The 23,286-nt window shown below is 44.4% G+C and overlaps 1 pseudogene; it reads right to left on the bottom strand.

Moving 5' to 3' along the window:
- Positions 1-253: 253 nt before the first annotated feature.
- On the bottom strand, positions 254-23,286 carry LOC117466342 (lactase/phlorizin hydrolase-like; annotated as a pseudogene).

Below are 23,286 nucleotides of genomic sequence, written 5' to 3'. Positions count from 1 at the left end.
ACCAGGTGAACAGAATCAGGTAATCAACCAGCAGGGACAACACAGAGACAGGAAGTCAAAACAGACATGATACAGGGGGTGACATTTTTTCTAAATAACACAGATCTTGACACATACTGTATGCCATAATTTCACTTTTTAATAAAAGTTACACGTCTGAGCAATGTGCAAGACATAAAACTTTTATTTTCATCAAGTTGACCTCAAATAAAATGTATGAAACTATGAGTGAACATGTTTCCTCCAGTCTGACTCATACTCCATCCTGACAGACTCCTGGGGTTTTCAGATATTGAGCAGACCCCTTGTTGATCGGAGCTGTTGAGTCGCAAGCAGGGGAGAGCATGCGGAACAGACCCCCGTCGCGTATTAATGCCTCCATCCTGTTGGGAGGACGGGTCGCCCTGGAGACCAGACGCAGGTATCCTAGCAGGGGTGCAGAGATGATGCCCTGCGAGCCTCTTTTCAGGGAAGAGCTGTTTGTGTGGATCATGTTATTGAGTGAGAGAAACATGCAGGGGCATTTCCTACTGCTCCTCCAGGCTGTCATGGTTTTATAGCCAGAGATCATTGTGTTCTGAGGGTTGAGGGTTCAAATCCCCAGACTATATAGGGTACTACTGCATAAGGTTTAGGTAAGGAAATACAAAATGTATGAGTCTCTACATGCAAAATTATTGTTTTTGAATCACTGGTCTATATTTTGGGAGTTTGGTATTGCTTCAGTAACACTGTCTTCAAACCAGTAATAAGAAAACATGCATAATGTACATTTAAGATGATTTAAAGCAACCCTATTCTGCTTTTTGGGGTTTCCCTTTCCTGTAGTATGTTATTTAGGTTTTTGTGCACATAAATGGTCTGCAAAGGTTAACATCTCAAAGTTCCCTCCAGACGGGGTGGTTATATATATTGCTTATATATATTGTTCATAGCCTCATTTTGTTTATATTTTATTCCTAAAAACAGGGTGAACATTTTATTTTTCTGTTTGCTAAATTGTATAGTGTGATATAAAGACATATCCAGAATTCCTACCTTAGACTTTAACACTTCAGCAAAGTTAAAAAGTAATTTTGAACCTGACTTTATTCAGTGTTCAGATTAGTGTTCAGGAAAAGTATTCAAATGAGCACATATTGTACATAAATATAAGACTAGGTTTATTTTTTATATTTAAACAGAGACTCTCCGTTTGACCTGCGTTGTTTCACTTTTATAACATTCTCTTTGAGGTGCCCTCGAGCAAGGCACTTAAATGCAGCTCATTGGAGAAACTGACTGCCCAGCTTTTTAATATATATATCTATAGCTATGAAACAGACAAATATTGGAAATTCTTTAAGCATTGCATCAGCTCCTTCAATTAAATGCATCCCACATATGGATCTTTGGTCAGCTCTATTTTTTTACACAATATAAAATAAACAATGTCGCTCAAAGGGAACGTACACCCTTATTTTCTTGATTTTTCTTTTTCTAAGCATACATACCCTTTTTTAGCCTCAGCTTTAAATCCAGTTCAATATTATATTCAACACATTTGAAACTTTTGTAGGAACAGCAGTATCATGTCAAGTATCTGCATTAAAAATGAGTTAATGGCGCCACCAAGAGGTCATTCATTGACAGTGACACAAGCATCTGTAGAACTCACCAATATACGGTTTGCTTTATTTGTATTAATGAATACTGGAAACATTAAAGCAGCAATGATCATAACATTAAATAGACAAACCAGATTATACTATCTAATGTTCACTGAATGTTTCAGTATAGCAACAAAAACAGGATGTAGAAATAATTGTTATTATTTATTATATTAGAGTTCATAGCCTTTAAAATGTTTTATTCCAAACCTAAAATCTCAATTAATTCACATCGATATAAAAAAATCTGTGTAATATGTTGCCATGAACAACTTGATAACAAGTTTAAAATTGTAATTTTCTTTCTGTAACTGTGGCAACAAAAAATAAATTAAAAAAATATATAAAATATATTTTAAGATCATGTTTAATCATCTGATTCGTCTGTACATTGCTGTTTTAGTATGTGTTCTTCTAATTAGTGTCTACAGTGTGCCTATTGAGCTGTTTAGAGCCATGTGGGACAAAACCTGATCCTGCCCCTCCCTCTGACTGTCTAGGGCAGTGGTTCCCAAACTTTTTGTGCCCAAGGCACACCAAAGGACAAGTAAAAATCTCAAGGCACACCTATTGTGCAAAATAGCCCTTATAACACGTGTTATCACTCATATCATGTAAAATATCTGTATTATGTGCATAATTATTTACTAATGCCAAATAAAATGTGACAAAGACAACTATATTACTCATGAAATATTTATTAACGAAATATTTCAGAAATTAATTTGAAACGTTATCAAATTAGGCTTCATCAAAGCAGCAACACACTCATTTAAACCAGACAGGTCACAACATTAAACATGAGACAAAGGAAATTCAGCACAGAGAACTGTCAATGCAAGGAAGCTGCATTGTCCATGGTCCTGAACTACAAATTATAAATGTAACATTTCAGCAGAGATGGGGTCGTTACTAAAAAAAAAGTAATATATTACATATTACTTTAAAAAAAAGTAATATATTACACTACTTCGTTACTCTCTACATAAAGTAACTCGTTACTTTACTCGTTACTTTACTCGCAGGGCCGGCCCGCCACTCCCTGCAGGCAGATCACGCAGACTGCTAAAGTTTCAAATGTTCTCTTTAGTTCAGTTTCCATTGTCGCATAAGACTGATCCAGATCCTGAATGTTTTCCTATCTGACCATGGCTGTTCTCTGTCTCCTACTATCTGTATATTTTGCGCAGTCTATCTCTGCTCACGCTATTGCGTCGGCGTGTTCTCCTGCGTGTTGGCCATGTGTTGCACTGGAACCAGACACCGCAAAGACTTCAGCCGAGCACGTACAATAACTCTCCTTACCAGCAGGCGGCGGGAGTGTGTATTCGTCATTCAAAACAGGCAACAACCGGAAGACAGAGAAGAAGAACAGACTGTGATATAAACAAACAACAAATGGCGTGTGCGGTAGCTCCACCTTAGCATGTGTTCTTTGCAGGTGCTTGTTGAGGTTTGACGTGGTGTTTACAGCAGTGGATAACAGCTTCTGGCCTGGACACAGTTTGCACCTCACCGTCACATTCCTGTCTATTCTTCGGATGAACTCAAAATAATGGGCATACCTCCACCCCTCGAGAGTTATCGCTGACTCAGCCATGTTTATGCAGCACTGCACGCGGAGATGTGGACGCGCAGATTACGTACATATAAACCTACAAAGTACTGATATAGTAAATTAAAAAATAATTATTTTTGTGTAGTTGTATACACAACAAAGCCCCGGGGGTGGATGAGATCCGCCCGGAAATGCTGAAGGCTCTGGGTGTTGAGGGACTGTCATGGTTGACACGTCTCATCAACGTTGCGTGGAAGTCGGAAACGGTACCGAAGGAGTGGCAGACCGGGGTGGTGGTCCCCCTTTTCAAAAAGGGGGATCAGAGGGTGTGTGCCAATTACAGAGGCATCACACTACTCAGCCTCCCCGGGAAAGTTTACTCCAAGGTACTCGAAAGGAGGGTCAGGCCGATTGTCGAACCTCAGATTGAGGAGGAACAATGCGGATTCCGTCCTGGTCGTGGAACGACGGATCAGCTTTTTACTCTCGCAAGGATCCTGGAGGGGGCCTGGGAGTACGCTTATCCGGTCTACATGTGTTTTGTAGACTTGGAGAAGGCGTATGACCGGGTTCCCAGGGAGTTACTGTGGGAGGTGCTGCGGGAGTATGGGGTGAGGGGGTCTCTACTCAGGGCCATCCAATCTCTGTACTCCCAAAGCGAGAGCTGTGTCCGGGTCCTCGGCAGTAAGTCGGACCCATTTCCGGTGAGGGTTGGCCTCCGCCAGGGCTGCGCTTTGTCACCAATCCTGTTTGTAATATACATGGATCGGATTTCGAGGCGTAGTCGTGGGGGGGGGGGTCTGCAGTTCGGTGGACTAAGGATTGCACCACTGCTTTTTGCAGATGATGTGGTTCTGATGGCTTCATCGGTCTGCGACCTTCAGCACTCACTGGATCGGTTCGCAACCGAGTGTGAAGCGGCTGGGATGAGGATCAGCACCTCCAAATCTGAGGCCATGGTTCTCAGCAGGAAACCGATGGACTGTCCACTCCAAGTAGGGAATGAGTCCTTACCCCAAGTGAAGGAGTTCAAGTATCTCGGGGTCTTGTTCTCGAGTGAGGGATCAATGGAGCGTGAGATGGGCCGGAGAATCGGAGCAGCGGGAGCGGTATTGCAGTCGCTTTACCGCACCGTTGTGACGAAAAGGGAGCTGAGCCGGAAGGCAAAGCTCTCTGTCTACCGGGCCATTTTCGTTCCTACCCTCACCTATGGTCATGAAGGATGGGTCATGACCGAAAGAACGAGATCGCGGATACAAGCGGCCGAGATGGGTTTCCTCCGCCGGGTGGCTGGTGTCTCCCTTAGAGATAAGGTGAGAAGTTCGGTCATCAGGGAGGGACTCGGAGTTGAGCCGCTCCTCCTTCGCGTCGAAAGAAGCCAGTTGAGGTGGTTCGGGCACCTAGTTAGGATGCCACCTGGGCGCCTCCCTAGGGAGGTGTTCCAGGCACGTCCAGCTGGGAAGAGACCAAGGGGTAGACCTAGGACCAGGTGGAGGGATTATATCTCTTCGCTGGCCTGGGAGCGCCTTGGGATCCCCCAGTCAGAGCTGGTTGATGTCGCCAGGGAAAAGAAAGTTTGGGGCTCTCTGCTGGAACTGCTACCCCCGCGACCCGACCACGGATAAGCGGGAGAAGATGGATGGATAGTTGTATATTGCAATAATAACGTATGGTTGTCACAAAATCCCACGGCACACCCGGACTTGCCTCACGGCACACCAGTGTGCCGCGGCACACCCGGACTTGCCTCACGGCACACCAGTGTGCCGCGGCACACCGCTTGGGAACCACTGGTCTAGGGTGTCAAACTCAAATTCATTGCGGGCCACATTAGCATTAAGCTTGCACTCAAAGGGCCGGTTGTAACTTTAAGACTATATAAAAATACATATATGGATATGTAATATATATAAAATAATGTATTATATTACATTATTGCGTCTGCATTGGATTATTATCGGATAGGGTAATAACTTCATAATTAACTACATCTGAAAGCCGATGTCTATGGGAAATAATTGCAAGTCTCTTCAGTGAGAATGTCACAAAATGATTTAAAAAGAAAAGCCAAATTCTGAAAAAAAAGTCAAAAAATAAATAAAATAAGTGACATTTAAAAAAAAAGAAAAGTCAAATTCTGAGATGCATTGTGGGACATGCAGTTTATTGGCAACGTGCTTCTGTAAAGTTGCATGTAACCGCATAATAAACATATCATATTTTTTGCAAGTTCTTGTGGGGCCACATGAAATGAAGTCGCGGGCCGGATTTGGCCCCCGGGCCTTGAGTTTGACACCCCTGGTCTAAGTGAACGGTGACTGCAAAAACTACACTGCGCATTCTCAGAGTATTTTCCTATTTATTGTGTGTGGCAAAAAATAATGACCATAGGGGCAAAGTGCTGCCATCCCCACCATACATCATCTCACATAATGCAGAGCTGATTGGCTGTAAGTACGTGTGCCGCGAAAAGTGTGGTGTGTGAAGAGGAGGAGAGAGAGCTGCAGTGAGGCGTCCTAAAACCAGGAAGTAAGCTGCGCATGGCTTCCCTCCACAAAAAAGCAACGAGATTTCTCCATAGGATTTTAGAAAATAGCTCAAAATAAGATCTGTGGGAAACGTAGCTGTTAGATAAATGTACGTTTTGTTCAGCCGGATAATATCCACATGTCTACCCTACTTTTATCATGTTCGAATCAAAAATCTATTGATTAGATTCAGTGGCGGCTGGTGGAACATATTTTTGGTGGGGCTATTGATAGAGTGAGTAAAAAAAATTTTTGGGGAGAAATGACCCCTTAAATTAGGACTTCTGGTGATGTAATGGCGCGTTTCCAGTGCAGCGCGGAGCTCGCTTTAATGCTGCGTTCAGACCGGACGCGATGCGAATATTCGCTTCGCTCTAAACGCTCCTATCGCATCGCTCTAGTCGCTCGAGTTTCACCGCGGCTGCCAGCTGTGTTTACTCGCATCATTCAAACAAGACGCGCTGGCTCTGGAGCTACAGCTACAACAACATGAACATATTTTACCGTGATTAAATTGTAATACACGTTTCTAAATGATGGCGACGTAACAACATACTGATACCGGTTAGTAAAAAGCATGAATTAATGCTTTGACAAGTCTGCAGACAGACGGCAGGCGAAAAACCTTTCAGAATGCTTGTTCCCTGAATGGAGCTTGGCTAAGCTAACGCTATATATGCTCCGACGGTCCACACTCACAACAACGGCCTACAGACATAAATAAACCAGCGACTGTATTCTCCATGACACAGACAGTCTGTGGTTTGTACTTGTTTCACTTTTGTCTAGTTTCTGAACAGATCGTATCTGTCCCCGGCTGTTTGAAGAGCAAGCATGTGAAACAAAAGATAGCATTTACCTGTTTGCATCCAGCTAGCCATGGGAGAAGCCTTGTTGTTAAACGTTTTGTCTTTTTCACGAGCTTGCTGTGATATATACAAATCGGGTTGGTCCGGTCCAAGGTCTTTAAGTATCAATTTATCTCCCAAACTTCTCCTTTCAAAAGGATTGGAGAGTAGCTCTTGGGCGGACCGAGGTTCCGGCGACTCCACCTGCACACCATTCTCATCCAAATACTGCGTCACCTTGGTTACTCACGAGTCTAAAAAACAAATCACGTCAACGCACGTAAGCAACATGGGCGCCAACGTGAGCGCCCACGTGACCAAAATATTTGACGGCGCTGATTGGCTGAAATTATGTTTCGGCGGCACAGTTTACTATTGAGACTTTTGCAACCTGCTGGTTGCTTGCTGCTGTTTCGCTCGGGGGCTCTGCCCCGTAATGATAAACTAATGCCATGGGCAAGGCCAGGCAGGAAACAGGTGACTTATCAGTAACTTTAGACATCGTAACACAATTTTAAACGAGATTGTATTGTAGATTATACATTTTTGTGATACTAATTGTATGATATTTACCTTGTTCATTAAAAATTAAAATATATTTTTTTTTTAAATATTTTTTTTTTAAATATATATTTTTTTATTTAATATTTATTTTAATTTTTTATTTTGTATCTGGCAAGAGGTGGGGCGGCGCCCCTAGCGCCTATGGGCCGGCCGCCACTGATTAGATTAGATTTATGATAGACTTTTGAAACTACAAGAAGATAAGGAGGACTTTTACAAAAAAGTAATAGAGATTTTTGTCCAGAAGGATAGGCAAATGGACTTAATCTTCAAGTCAAGGTAAGACTGCAATTTTATTGAAAATGGGATCTTACTAAGAGAGAACAATTCAATATTTACATTTTTTTTGGGTATCCTTCTGTTGAACTGTCTGTTTAAAAGTAATTGAAGCATCAGACAAAATAAGCTTTTGAAAATAATATTATATTTTGATTTAATATATTTGTAAACCTGAAGAGTCAGTGCCAGTGCCTCACCAGCCATGAACCTCTCTGCAGAAGCTTATATAGATATCTGAGTTTTTTGTGCCCCACCACTTTTGTACATATAGAAACGCCACTGTACACAAGGACCTTACATTTTGACCATAAGTATCCCTCTTCAATCCTACAGTGATGGAATTGTTATTTGAATATGTGGACTGAGCAATACGTTACCTTCAGGGTCAGGGTTCAAACACTCATGAGGCCCGAGGGCTGGATCTGGGAAGCCATTGCAGGTGATGATAGAGGCATAGCGAGAAGCTGAGTTTTTAGGGATGCGAGGAAGGGTGTGGTCGGAGCGGTTCACAAAGAAAAGCCCAAATTGCTCCACGTAGCCAGCGGCCCATTCAAAGTTGTCCATTAACGACCATGTGGTGGTTGCATTCTCCAGCCACCTTCCTTGTGTGTGTGTTTTCCCTGTCCCTGTCTGTGTGGGCGTGGTGCCTGTCACTCCTGGCTCCGGCTCAAATCTCCACCAGCTGCAAACAGTTGAGCAGTGGCGGCCGGCCCATAGGGGCGCCGCCCCACCTCTTGCCAGATACAAAATAAAAAATAAAAATAAATATTAAATAAAAAAATATATATTTAAAAAATATATATATTTTATATTTAAATTTTTAATGAACAAGGTAAATATCATACAATTAGTATCACAAAAATGTATAATCTACAATACAATCTCGTTTAAAATGGTGTTACGATGTCTAAAGTTACTGATAAGTCACCTGTTTCCTGCCTGGCCTTGCCCATGGCATTAGTTTATCATTACGGGGCAGAGCCCCCGAGCGAAACAGCAGCAAGCAACCAGCAGGTTGCAAAAGTCTCAATAGTAAACTGTGCCGCCGAAACATAATTTCAGCCAATCAGCGCCGTCAAATATTTTGGTCACGTGGGCGCTCACGTTGGCGCCCATGTTGCTTACGTGCGTTGACGTGATTTGTTTTTTAGACTCGTGAGTAACCAAGGTGACGCAGTATTTGGATGAGAATGGTGTGCAGGTGGAGTCGCCGGAGCCTCGTTCCGCCCAAGAGCTACTCTCCAATCCTTTTGAAAGGAGAAGTTTGGGAGATAAATTGATACTTAAAGACCTTGGACCGGACCAACCCGATTTGTATATATCACAGCAGGCTCGTGAAAAAGACAACGTATCAACAAGGCTTCTCACATGGCTAGCTGGATGCAAACAGGTAAATGCTATCTTTTGTTTCACATGCTTGCTCTTCAAACAGCCGGGGACAGATACGATCTGTTCAGAAACTAGACAAAAGTGAAACAAGTACAAACCACAGACTGTCTGTGTCATGGAGAATACAGTCGCTGGTTTATTTATGTCTGTAGGCCGTTGTTGTGAGTGTGGACCGTCGGAGCATATATAGCGTTAGCTTAGCCAAGCTCCATTCAAGGAACAAGCATTCTAAAAGGTTTTTCGCCTGCCGTCTGTCTGCAGACTTGTCAAAGCATTAATTCATGGTTTTTACTAACCGGTATCAGTATGTTGTTACGTCGGCATCATTTAGAAACGTGTATTACAATTTAATCACGGTAAAATATGTTCATGTTGTTGTAGCTCCCGAGCCAACGCGTCTTGTTTGAATGATGCGAGTAAACACAGCTGACAGCTGCGGTGAAACTCCAGCGACTAGAGCGATGCGATAGGAGCGTTTAGAGCGAAGCGAATATTCGCATCGCGTCCGGTCTGAACGCAGCATTAAAGCGAGCTCCGCGCTGCACTGGAAACGCGCCATTACATCACCAGAAGTCCTAATTTAAGGGGTCATTTGTCCCCAAACATTTTTTTTTTACTCACTCTATCAATAGCCCCACCAAAAATATTTTCCACCAGCCAGCCGCCAGCCGCCACTGCAGTTGAGCACTCTCCTCTGCGACACACCTGATTCCCATCAGCCATTACGGATGGTATATCAGCGGAGGCTCCACAACCTGTCAGCGCCAGATCGTTGTTAAACCCCAGTGGTAAAACTCTTAGCCCTCTTAGCCTTCTCAGCCTTCTTAAAGTATAGTGACTATTTTCGCTACACCTGAATATTAGTGATGGTGAGATGAAGCCTTATGAAGCTTTGAAGCTTTCCAGCCAATTGGTTCGCAAAAGGGTTCATCTCATGAGGTTTCATCATGGGCTTCATTTGAACACAAACCCCCCTGTTGGTCAAAGTGTGTAAAACAGGCAGATTGGACATCTCAACAGTGTGCTCGATCTCATACAGAGTTCCCATTGAGTAAAGCCTTAGAATACCTCTAAATAACGAACATTAAATCATATGTTCATATTAACAATATTGTATTTATTCCAGTTTAATGATTGTGATTGAAAAGCCTAAGGAGGCTGCTAAACATTGCAAAGAGGGATTTGTATTCCTTAATAATATTCGTAAACGTAACCATGTTGTAGCCTGAGAAAGGATAAACCATATCAAAGAATACATTTATTAACTACATTATCTCATTTAGCTGTAGCTTTTATAAACAAAAAAAAGTACGTAATGTTCAGTCGTTGAACCAGGGACCCTGCGATCGTGAGTCAACTGCTTTCCAGCTGAGCCACAGCACACACACTAAAGCTCCCTGAAAACACAGCAACATATTTATTCCAGTATTTATTCATGTTTTTATTCCTACATGTATTTATGCATGTATCTATTTATACTTATGACATGTTCCGACCTCTATATAAGTGAGGGTCTGAGCTCTCTGGATTCCATCGTGTCACCGGGCCCGGGTACAGGAGAGGTAATATGGTTCTTATTATAGATCCATGGGTATGAGCGTTGTGGTTCAACGGTTCAACCGATCTGAATCGCTTCGTGAAGCAGTCACGTGGTATCGACAGGCAGCGAGGCTTCGTTTGTCATCGATGACGTCACTGGCCCAAAACGATACAAGCCTCGATACAGGCTTCACAAAAAGCTTCGGCGATTACTCGACACACGCTCCGAAGCCTCGGTGCAATACGTAACATCACTACTGAATATATTCTTACCTGTTCTTCTTGTGCTCCAGGATTACGCTTCAGTGGATTACGTTCCAGTGGATTAAAACTCCGGAGGATACTCTTCAGTGGATTACGCTCCAGTGGATACTCTCCAGCCGGATTATCTCCTCCAAATAAAACCTTTGTAACACACTGCCGTGTCCGGCGTTCTCTCAGATAACCGTAACAGAACGATCTGGCCAGTATGGACCCAGCGGACACCGGCTACCAGGCCAAAACTACGGACGAACTCTGCCAAGCCCTGGCCAGTCAAGGCGCTCTCGTGGGGCATCATGATACAGTTCTCCGTGAGGCATTGGAGACTCTCCGGAACCTCTCCGTTAATGTGCAAAGAATCGGCACGCAGGTAGAACTGCTCACTTCACAGGCATTTCCTCCGCAGCACGCTGCACAGCCGACAGCCCCTCCCCCCCCTCCTGCCACACTCCTCCATCAGCTACGAGAGGCTGTCATTCCCACACCTGAACTATACGCTGGAGATTTGGGTAATTGTAGAGCCTTTTTGTTCCAGTGTATGTTAGTTTTTGAGCAGCAGCCTAGTACTTATCACACAGATGGGGCTAGGGTAGCATGAGCCTGTTGAGGGGGAGGGCTTTAGATTGGGCTACAGCTACAGCTGTTAGGGAGAGCCAGCCACACATTTGCTGATCATATGATACTTTCATTTCCGAAATGAAAAAAGTGTTTGATCACCCGGTACGGGGGAGGGATGCTGCTAGGTGCCTTCTTTCTCTCCGGCAGGGCTCCCGTAGTGTAGCCGAATTTTCAGTGGAGTTTAGAACAGTGGCTTCCGACTCACGCTGGAATAACGAGTCACTACAGGATGCTTTTCTTCAGGGGCTGAACGAAGCAATTAAAGACGAGCTAGCGGCTAGGGATGATCCAGGTAGCTTGGATAATTTAATTGCCACAGCCATTAAGATTGATAATCGCCTCAGAGAGAGACGTAGGACTAGCCATCACTCCAATCCCAGCGACTTCTCACTTGTTCCCCAAATTGGAACTGCCACTACCCCTATTCCCCGATCTTTCCCGACTCCTTACTCAGCCTCATCCCATGGAGATGAGCCCATGCATGTGGGAAGGGCCCGCCTCTCACCATCTGAGCGTGCTAGAAGGATCCATGCTGGGGAATGTGTTTATTGCAGCCAAACCAGTCATCTCGTTTCCTCCTGTCCTAGTCTGCCAAAAGGTCAGGCTCGTCAGTAGCTGTGGGGATTCTGGCGAGCCCTTCCTCCTCTCTCAACCCCGACCCAGAACACAGCTAGAAGCCATGCTTTGCTGCAACCAACAGTCCCTACCCCTGCTCGCCTTAGTGGACTCGGGGGCGGATGAGAATTTTTTGGACATTGACATTGCAGCTCAGGCAGGAATTTCCTGCGAAGTGTTAGATTCACCTCTTAGTGCTAATGCTCTAAATGGAAAATTCCTGGCCCAAGTCACTCACCGCACCAAGCCAGTAAACCTCATTCTGTCTGGAAACCATCGTGAGTTTATTCAGTTTCACCTAATTTCCTCACCTCATGCCTAGTGTTAGGCCATCCCTGGTTAAGAACTCACAACCCCCAGATTGATTGGTTAACTGGCAAGATCATTAGTTGGAGTTCTTTTTGCTTATCCTCATGCCTGCAGTCTGCCCTACCGCCAGCAGAGGCCGCCTCTCCACCACTCAAGATCGAGCCGCCTGACCTGTCATCTGTTCCCACTGAATATCATAACCTAGGAGAGGTGTTCAGTAAACAGCGAGCTCTTTCTCTTCCTCCTCATCGACCCTACGACTGTCCCATTGATCTCCTTCCCGGGGCCCCTCTGCCTTCCTCACGTCTGTTCAACCTATCTCGCCCTGAGAGAAAATCCATGGAAAATTACATCCATGACTCCCTGGCTGCTGGTGTCATTCGGCCATCCTCCTCCCCGGTCGGGGCTGGGTTTTGCTTCGTCTCCAAGAAGGACCGCTCACTGCGGCCCTGCATTGATTACAGGGGTCTCAATGCCATTACTGTAAAAAACAAATACCCACTACCCCTCATTAACTCCGCCTTTGAACCCCTCCAGGAAGCCACCATTTTTTCAAAACTGGACCTCCGCAATGCCTACCACCTCGTCAGAATCCGAGAAGGGGACGAGTGGAAGACGGCCTTTAACACACCACTCGGTCACTTCGAGTATCTGGTGATGCCTTTTGGACTGACGAATGCCCCTGCAGTCTTTCAGTCAATGGTGAACGATGTGCTCCGTGACCTCCTCAACCGGTCAGTCTTTGTCTACCTGGATGACATCCTCATATTCTCTCGTAACAAGGAGGAGCACATTATCCATGTCAGGCAGGTGCTGCAGAGACTCCGGGAGAACAGACTCTTTGTAAAGGCGGAGAAATGCGAATTCCATGTCAACACAGTCTCATTCCTGGGCTACATCGTTAAGGAAGGAAAGCTTAGGTCCGACCCTGAGAAGATCCAAGCGGTGGTGGGGTGGCCCAAACCAACCTCAGTCAAACTGCTTCAACAGTTTCTTGGTTTCGCCAATTTCTATCGGCGCTTCATCAGGGACTACAGCAGAGTGGCGGGTCCTTTAACCAGACTCACTTCCCCCACAACTGGCTTTTCCTGGACTCCAGAGTGCGATGCAGCCTTTTCAGAGCTAAAGAGACTCTTCACCACTGCCCCTGTGCTCATCCACCCTGATTCCTCTCGTCAGTTCGTTGTGGAGGTCTATGCCTCCAACACCGGGGTAGGAGCAGTTCTTTCCCAGCGCTCGGAACGAGACCAAAAATTGCATCCTTGTGCATTTTTCTCTTGCCGCCTCACCCCAGCTGAGAAGAACTATGATGTGGGTAACAGAGAGCTGCTGGCTGTCAAACTTGCCCTAGAGGAGTGGAGGCACTGGCTGGAGGGAGCTGAACTCCCTTTTATTGTATGGACGGACCACAAGAACCTGGCGTACATCCAATCTGCCAAGCGCCTTAACTCCCGTCAGGCTCGATGGGCCCTGTATTTCGGCCGCTTCTCATTCACCCTCACCTACCGTCCAGGGTCACGGAACCTCAAGCCTGACGCCCTCTCTCGCCAGTTTGCTTCCGATGGACCAGCTGCCAGTCCAGACACTATCCTGCCTGCCTCCTGCGTGGTGGGGGCTATTACCTTGGAGATTGAGTCATTGGTCAGGGAGGCCCAGCGAGCGCAGCCTAGCCCAGGTAACTGCCCAGCTAATTGTCTTTTTGTGCCTACCCCTGTTCGCTCCAAGGGCCTGCAGTGGGCACACACCTCTCGTTTCTCGTGTCATCCTGGTGTCCATCGCACACTGTTCATTCTCAAACAACGCTTCTGGTGGCCTTCCATGGCTCAAGACACCAGGGCCTTTGTTGCTGCCTGTACAGTGTGTGCCCGCGCCAAGTCCTCCCACCAGCCTCCCGCTGGCCTGCTTCGCCCACTGCCAGTACCTAGTCACCCTTGGTCGCATGTGGCATTGGATTTTGTTACTGGACTTCCACTTTCACAAGGAAATACCATCATCCTAACTATTGTGGACAGATTCTCAAAGATGGTACACTTTGTGGCTCTTTCCAAACTTCCCACTGCCCGAGAGACTGCAGATCTTCTGGTCAACCATGTAGTTCGACTTCATGGGATCCCCACCGACATCGTCTCTGACCGGGGCCCCCAGTTCATTTCCCACGTTTGGAAGGCCTTCTGTCAGGCTCTGGGAGCATCGGTGAGCCTGTCATCTGGCTATCATCCTCAGACAAACGGGCAAACAGAACGGGCCAACCAGGATCTGGGGTCGGCCCTTCGTTGTGTGGCTTTCAAGAACCCTTCGTCATGGGTCCCACATCTGCCATGGATCGAGTATGCCCACAACTCCCTGCCAAGTGCAGCCACAGGTATTTCACCTTTTCATTGTGCCATGGGTTTCCAACTACCTCTGTTTCCAGCCCAGGAAGAGGAAGTCCTGTTCCCTCCGTTCAGGCCCACCTTCGTCGCTGTCGTATAAGGTGTGGAGGGACACCCGAGCAGCCCTGCTCCGCTGCCCGCAACCGCCTCATCACAGACCGCCACAGGACCCAGGCCCCCAACTACTTACCAGGTCAGAGTGTTTGGCTTTCGTCCAAAGATCTCCCACTCAAGACAGAGTCAAAGAAACTTACCCCACGGTATGTCGGCCCCTTCATCATCGACTCCATTATTAATCCATCTGCAGTCAAACGCAAACTTCCCTCACACATGAAGGTTCATCCAACATTTCATGTATCTCTGTTGAAACCTGTTGCCAGCAGTCCTTTGTCTCCTCCAGTGAGTGTTCCCCCACCCCCCCGCATCATCAATAATCATCCAACCTACACCGTCAGGCGATTGTTGGACGTTCGTCGCCGTGGAAGGGGATTCCAATATCTGGTGGATTGGGAGGGCTATGGTCTAGAGGAGAGGTGTTGGGTTCCCCGGCGAGACATCGTGGGCGCATCTCTGATACGGGACTTCCACCGGGATAACCCTGGAAGACCTGGTAGACCGGGTAGACCGCCTGGAGGCGTCCCTTAAGGGGGGGGGGGGGTACTGTGGTGGTTGCATTCTCCAGCCACCTTCCTTGTGTGTGTGTTTTCCCTGTCCCTGTCTGTGTGGGCGTGGTGCCTGTCACTCCTGGCTCCCGGCTCAAATCTCCACCAGCTGCAAACAGTTGAGCACTCTCCTCTGCGACACACCTGATTCCCATCAGCCATTACGGATGGTATATCAGCGGAGGCTCCACAACCTGTCAGCGCCAGATCGTTGTTAAACCCCAGTGGTAAAACTCTTAGCCTTCTCAGCCTTCTTAAAGTATAGTGACTATTTTCGCTACACCTGAATATATTCTTACCTGTTCTTCTTGTGCTCCAGGATTACGCTTCAGTGGATTACGTTCCAGTGGATTAAAACTCCGGAGGATACTCTTCAGTGGATTACGCTCCAGTGGATACTCTCCAGCCGGATTATCTCCTCCAAATAAAACCTTTGTAACACACTGCCGTGTCCTGCGTTTGGGTTCTCTCATATAACCGTAACAGACCAGGCTGTATATCCTCTTAGATCAACTCCGTCAAGAACCTGGGCTGAAAGAACAACAATAAACACTGTTAACATTTATTATATTATATTCTCATAAATCCACTCAATGCTTTTTTTGTATGTCTCTGTTACCTTTAAGGGCTTGATTGATATATTGTTCATAGAAGTACTTCCTGTGGACGTCATTCAAGTTCACTTCTCGCTCTGAAACCCCATTCTCTGTGAGATAGATAGGTGGGATTCCATACTCATCCTTAATACATTTGAGGAGTTTCCTAAATCCAAATGGAGTGATTTTTAGCCAGAAGGAGCCAGACTCAATCCAGGTGCGGTCATGGGAGGCTCCGGTGCCCCTGGATATTGGAAAGGACATTAGCTTCGCATCAGGGCAGCCATTTTAAGCTGAACAAAGTTTGGCATTGTTCTTGTATCAATATTCCACTTTACTAGGAGGTGCACAACAAACAACTATATCTATTATCTAAGTGTCAAATGTTTATATTCCAACATACCTGTCACCTTCATAATCCTGCTGTTTTCCTAAATTAACTGGGTATGAAAGAACGGAGCAGTAGTGGTTGAGGCCAAAGTAATCATGGGTCCCATTGATCCTCTTGATTTCCTCAGGTGTAAACTCAGGAAGCCTTTATTAGAAAGATGGTTATTTTTTAATACCCAATCCATAATGTCTTCTCAAACCTTAAAACGCATTGGTTGCTTCTTCAAGCTAATTATTTTAGGATACTGAACCAAATAAATAGAATATGACAGAATGTTAAGCCTTCATCACCATTTGTATAAATTACCGTGATTCAGGGAGACCTACAGCAAGGCTTCTTTCACGAATAATTGTTTTCATTAACTCTGAAGATTGGATGGGCAAACTAGCCGATGAAAAACTGTAAAGATCATATATCAGAAATGATACAATGTATGATGATTGAGTTGAATAAGGTGAGAGAAAACAACTGAATAATGTATAATGTCAAAATGTCATGCCAACCTGCAGGTAGCGTTTGGTTGCATCTACATCCTCCTGCTTATATGGGTTTCTTGACTCTGCCCAATCAGAATTGATGGTAATCGAGATGATGCCTCCCTGTGTTGCACGGTACTTGTCATTGTACAGATGCCATGCCTCAGCGTGGGCCTTGATAAGGTTGTGAGCAGCAATATACTGCCTATTGAAAATACCTGTAACATTTGAGGGGTTAATGAGATGGCTGTCATACGTCATCATGCAGGGTCAATTTGAGATAAAGGGTTAGAGTTAGGGTTATGGTGTGTAAGAGTAACCCTTACAAATGTAATCATTGTTAACAGAAAGTTGTTTGATTACCTGGAGCAAATGTACCATATCCGTAGCCAAGGTTGGCTACAATGTAGGGTTCATTTAGAGTGATCCAGAACTTCTCCCTTTGTCCAAATCGGCTGAATAAAAGATCAGCATGACCTCTGAACCTCTGGACAATGGTTTCATTTTCCCAGCCCCCCACCTTCTGTAGAGCTAGGGGAAGGTCCCAGTGGTACAGGGTCAACTGGGAAACACAGGTGAGGAAAATGGAGGAAAAGTAAAACAAATTAATCTTCCAGTAGAAGCCATTGAGGTCCAACGTTTTTAAATACAGCACTACATCATGGAATATATTGATGGTTATAAACCACAGCACTGCCTACCTGGGGCTGAATATTAGCAGCTTCCAAGGCATCCAGTAATCTATGGTAATAGTGCACTCCAGCTTCATTGACGTGGTTGGTGATGCCATCAGGGAGCACTCTGGGCCAGGATACAGAGAAGCGATAGTGGGTCACCTTCAACTTCTTTAACACCTCCACATCCTTGTCAATCTTGTTGTAACTATCACAAGCAATGTCGCCATTGTCACTGTTGGATACTTTCAACGGAGTATGGGCAAACTCATCCCATATACTCAGTCCTTTTCCATCGGCCCTCCAGCTTCCTTCAATCTGAAATAAAGTCATATAGTTAAAACTACCTTTGTGCTTCATGCCACTCAAGTGCACTGCCATTGTAGAATAATGAATGTGTAATGTTACTTACTTGGTAAGAGGCACTGGCAGTACTCCAGTTAAACGTTTTTGGAAACTCTCCATAAAGTATCTTCTCGTCATCTGGTAATGGAAAGCCATTGTCCTTTATGACTTGACAATAATAGTGAGCAGAGCGTTTGGGTGTCCTGGGTTTGATTGGGTTAGTGAAGTCCACATGGTGGAGCCCAAATCCCACTTTGTACCCATTGAGCCACTCAAATTAATCCAGGAGAGATGTTGCTATGTATCCTTTTACCTTCACACCATCAAGATTATGAGCTGTGAAAATATATAAGAACAATGGTAACATAATTACAAATTAAAAACTGTCATTTGTGCATACAGTGTAGGCGGCTAATATTTAATTTAATATTTTTTGTCTCAAGTTAATTTATTTATGTTTGTTTGTATCTGTCATACGATCATTTAAAATAACCACCTTAACATGACATATTTGAGCTTTAGCAGGATAAATTAAGGGGCATTACAAACGGAATTGTTTTTTACTTGAGTAACGGATGTGCACACTTACCCTTTAAAGCAGGGGTGTCAAACTCAATTTCGTCGCGGGCCACATCAGCATTATGGTTGCACTCAAAGGGCCGGTTGTAACTATATAAAATATACATATATATAAATATATAATATATATAAAATAATGTGTTATATTACATTATTGCCTCTGAATTGGATTATTATCGGATAGGATAATGACTTAGTAATTAACTACGTCTGAAAGCAAATAATTGCAAGTCTCTTCAGTGCGCATGTCACAAAACGAGATGCATTGTGGGACATGTAGTTTATGGGCAACCTGATTCTGTATACGGCATTTAATCATATAATAAACGTATTACATTATTTGCAAGCACATAAAATGAAGTCGCGGGCCGGATGTGGCCCCCGGGCCTTGAGTTTGACACCCCTGCTTTAAAGCCTCATCAACATAGGTTTTGTAGTAAAATACTCTGTCAATGTCATCAACTGTAGTCATAATGTCTGTAGCTACTAAATTCTCTGTAATGTAAATCTCTGGATCTCCATACTCATCTTTGATCCAGTTGAGCAGTCTCCTTAAGCCCCATGCGACAGCTCTCTGCTTACTGATGGCAGTAGTTGGTGAATCACTTTCCTCTGCTTCTGACAAGTCCTGGTCATATACATATGATTGAGGGCTAAGCCGGGCTGTATCATGGCTTACTATCTTTGTAGTGTAATGATTTACACAGAACATGTCAGCAGTTCCCTTGATGAACATCTTTTCTTCTTCAGTGAATGAAGGTAGTCTTGTCTCTTTAAGATCTTGGAGCTCACTTTTGTTTCCAACTTGCCATTTCATGGCATCAGGATAGTCACCGTTCTTGAAAATAGGGTGTGCAAACCAACCTAATTGGAACTGCAGAGCGCGGTCAGCAGCCACTACTTCACGAGGAACATTAACATCTTTATGTTCAAACCAATCAGCATTAAGGGCAATGGATATAAGACCACCTTGGGATGCACGATACTTATCATCATATGTGTGGTAAGCCTTGGCGTGGGCCTTTATAAGGTTGTGTGCAACTCTGTATGGTGCAATTCCTGGATTTGTAACATTGGGTGGGACCTGTCCAAGTCCATATCCTGACCACGCAATTGTATGAGGCTGGTTGAAGGTCATCCAGAAAGTCACAAAAGTCGTTAAAAATGTTAATCATCTCTACATTGTCCCAGCCACCAAGTTTTTGCAAAGCTTCAGGAAGGTCCCAGTGGTACAGTGTCACCATGGGAGTGATGTTATATGCTAAGAGGCCATCAATGAGTCTATTGTAATAGTCAACACCTTTCTGGTTCAGAGATGTACGCTGACCATCAGGAAATATCCTGGACCAGGACAAAGAGAATCTGTACGACTTCACCTTCAGAGCACGCAGCATGTAGAAGTCTTCTTCAAGTCTGTGGTAGCTGTCACAGGCCACATCTCCATTAGCATTATCAGGAATATTGCCATTTTGGGTGAATGTATCCCAGACGCTGGGCCCCTTCCCATCAGCATTCCAGCCACCTTCAATCTGGTAGGCCGAAGATGATACTCCCCAACTGAAGCCTTGTGGGAAAGTGCCGTAGTGGTAGAGTTTTCTCTGGAAATTGGTTTGGCTGGAGAACTTCTTCCAAACAACCCTGGCTTGGGATGGGACGGTGGAAGGGGGGATTGAAGTATTTTGTTTTGACTCTGTGTTTTTCAGTTCTGGTGTATAAAAAAACAGTTTTTTTGCAGCAAATCCATTATTCTTAATAACTGAGGAGTAAAAGTAGGCAGACTGCTTTGGAGTCCTGGGCCTGTAGTGGCAGGTCAAAGTTGACATGGTGCAATCCAAAACGTTCACTGTAGCCTTGTGGACCTTCAAAACCATCCATGAGTGACTGGATAGTAAACCGCTGCACATTTACCCCATCCAAATGTATAGCTGTGGAGAGAATAACGACATTCAGCTACTAAAACCAATTTGTATGAGACATTTCGAAAATGTGCAACAATACCATAAACAAGTCTGCAACGGATGGCCAAATGCATATTACTGATGTTTGGTGCAAAAGCCTATGTATAAATAAAGGCACATTCAATTAAGTCAACTAGTTTAACCAACATACCTTTAAGGGCCTCATTGATGTAACTCTTCATATAGTCTATTCTACTGACATAATTCAGACTGTCCCCAATGTGCTCAGTAGGCATACCATTCCCAGTAATGTGGATTGGCACTTTGATAATGTTCAAATACTCTGTGGAAATGTAGTTTAAAAGCCTTCTGAGACCCCAAGGTGCAGAATATATCCAGTCAGAAGCTGTTGAGGACCATGAGGGATCTACGTGTGACTGGAAGTTGCCAACCCCCTGAGGACCAGGGGTGCAGCCACCAGCACTGTTGTTGACTAACCGGGAGGTATAATGGTTCAATCCAAAATAGTCAGCGGTTCCGTGTATCCTCTTCCTCTCTTCAGCTGTGAAGACTGGGAGTCTTGCAGGTTCAGAGAGAGGACACTCGTTTCTTTTCTGTTCAATTTGAGTCTTGAATGCTGCAGGATAATCTCCATCGACAAATATGGGATGTGCAAACCAGCCCAGCATGAACTGTAGGTAGCGATCTGCAGCTGCGATGTCTTCTGGTCTGGAGGGGTCCAGGGGTTCAGCCCAGTCAGAGTTCAATGCAATGCCCACTCTGCCTCCTTGTGTCTTCCTGTACTTCTCATTGTAGACATGCCAGGCCTCAGCATGGGATTTGATCATGTTGTGTGAGTCGCCTGTAAAGATAACATAAATAATGAGGTAATTGCATGAGGTTGGCTGTGTGTCAATATGTATTTACAATATAGTATAAATATTGCCCTTACCTGATAGGAGGCCACCACATAGTCTTTCACTCCTGGGGCATGCTCACCAGTGCCGTACCCAGCATGGCTCACCACCCAGGGGCTACTGAAAGTGTTCCAGGTCTTGACTCTGTCTCCGAACCTGGAGAAGCGGAAATCTGCGTAGTCTTTGAAGGCTTCAACAATGGAAGCGTTGGTCCATCCACCACAGTCCTGGAGGGCCTGGGGCAAATCCCAGTGGTAGAGAGTGACAACAGGTTGTATACCAGAATCAATGAGAGCATTGATCAGCTTGTCATAGGAGAGAGCACCTTTCTCCGACTGACTTCCCCGGTGGCCCGAAGGGAAAATACGAGCCCAAGAGATGGAAAACTGGTAGGTGTTAACATGAAGACCTCGCAGGAGGTAGACATCATAATCCACCTTGTGGTAACTGTCACAAGCGAGATCAGCGGTCTGATTCGCAAAGACTAGACCATCATGACCAAAACGGTCCCAAATGGACTCCCCCCACCTTGAAGGACTCGCTGGAGGTGGCCCATTGGAAGTCAACGGGAAATTATTCGTTCAGGAAAGCATCTCGCTCAGTCGAAGTCACGATGGAAAAATTACTCCAAGTTTTGCAGTAGGTCAATGAACATGACGACGTTTGAAGATGACTTCTGTCACTTTGATGTGAATGACTGAAGATAAGAGGAACAAAATGTTGAAATGTATATCAGATGATAATACTAAGGCAATAATACAACAACTATGCTTTGTCATAGACTGGGATAAACAGGTGGAACCAAGTTACATTATTTATTCTAAATTGGGGTTGGGGTAATATTGCAGATTGAATATTTGTCATTTGTAATGTAATACCGTTTTGGGGTGGGGTCAGCTGGACGTAACATGTCTACCATGTCAAATCCAAGAACATGTTGGCCTCCATTGCCCAGTGCTGTAAAAGTATAGGAATGAATCACATGATGCAGGTACATTATAATCATTGTTATTCAATTATATTAGAATCCCTTTAACGAGTCATGTCAGTCTTCATATAGTCAATCTCAGGTATTAAATAAATAAATGACAGACAGAGGTTAGACCAAGTCATTATTTTGTGTCGAGTCTTTGCATGTCTCATGGTTCTCTCATGCAACTTGAATAGCTAATGTCTAATTGGTTCAAGCGAAATGCATCTGCTAATTGAAGTGTTTAATTGCTGGGAATAAACTTTTGGCAAACTCGAAAAACACATGTTTTTAACTTTGGGCTTGGGGGAAGGCTTCAAGTGTTTTCAAGTCAAAAGGCACTAGTCTGGGTTTTCTTCGGAGGTTTTTCCTTGTACGATGTGAGGGTCTAAGGACAGAGGGTGTCGTATTGTCATACTGATATTCTGTACACACTGTGAAGACCACTGAGACAAATGTAACATTTGTGATATTGGGCTATATAAATAAACATTGATTGATTGATTGATTGATTGATTGATTGATTGATTGATTGATTGATTGATTGATTGATTGATTGATTGATAGTCGAAATGGAGTCACAAATTACTTGTTTTTAAGTCCAAGTCGGGTTGCATTCATCAAACTTGCGACATAAGTCTGACTTTAATCCAAGTCATGTGACTCAAGTCCACAGACCTGCTATTTAACACTTCATAATCACAATTTATCAGGATTTGTTGTATTCGTCATGGGAAGGAAATCTTATCACTTATCCAAGGTTTTCACTCTTGATGGACCATCATTACCTTTTAATATGTTGGTATCTGACAGGAACTGATAAGAAGAACAGTCCATGAGGTCCACCTCATAAAACAGTATGGGTTTGTCTCCACACTTTCCCTGCAAGGAAACATTGATGTTCAATTGAAGTAAACAAAATCATTGGCTGAAATTTGTGTTATTTATACAGCCGAATACTGTAAATACCAAGACACTCAGCCAGGTTTTGTCCTGCGGTGCAGTCATATTGAATTTTAATGGAGAGAAAATCTGTATATTTCTGAAATATAACAAGAAACATATGTATGAGTGAAGCTGGATGTTAAAGGCATATTACCCTGGCACACACAAAATAACTTATTTCAAAAATAATGAGCTTGTTTTGCGCTTGTCCATATGATCTCACCAGTAGTTGAGTGTCACTGAGGATTGGGACTTTACTGGCCTTTACCCCAACTGATATTCCTCCATCTGAAACACATTGCAT

Source organism: Pseudochaenichthys georgianus, chromosome 21 (genome assembly GCF_902827115.2).
Source record: "Pseudochaenichthys georgianus chromosome 21, fPseGeo1.2, whole genome shotgun sequence".
Lineage (NCBI taxonomy): Eukaryota > Metazoa > Chordata > Actinopteri > Perciformes > Channichthyidae > Pseudochaenichthys > Pseudochaenichthys georgianus.
Note: the sequence above shows the minus strand (reverse complement) of the source record. Positions and strands in the feature narration are given on the sequence as shown.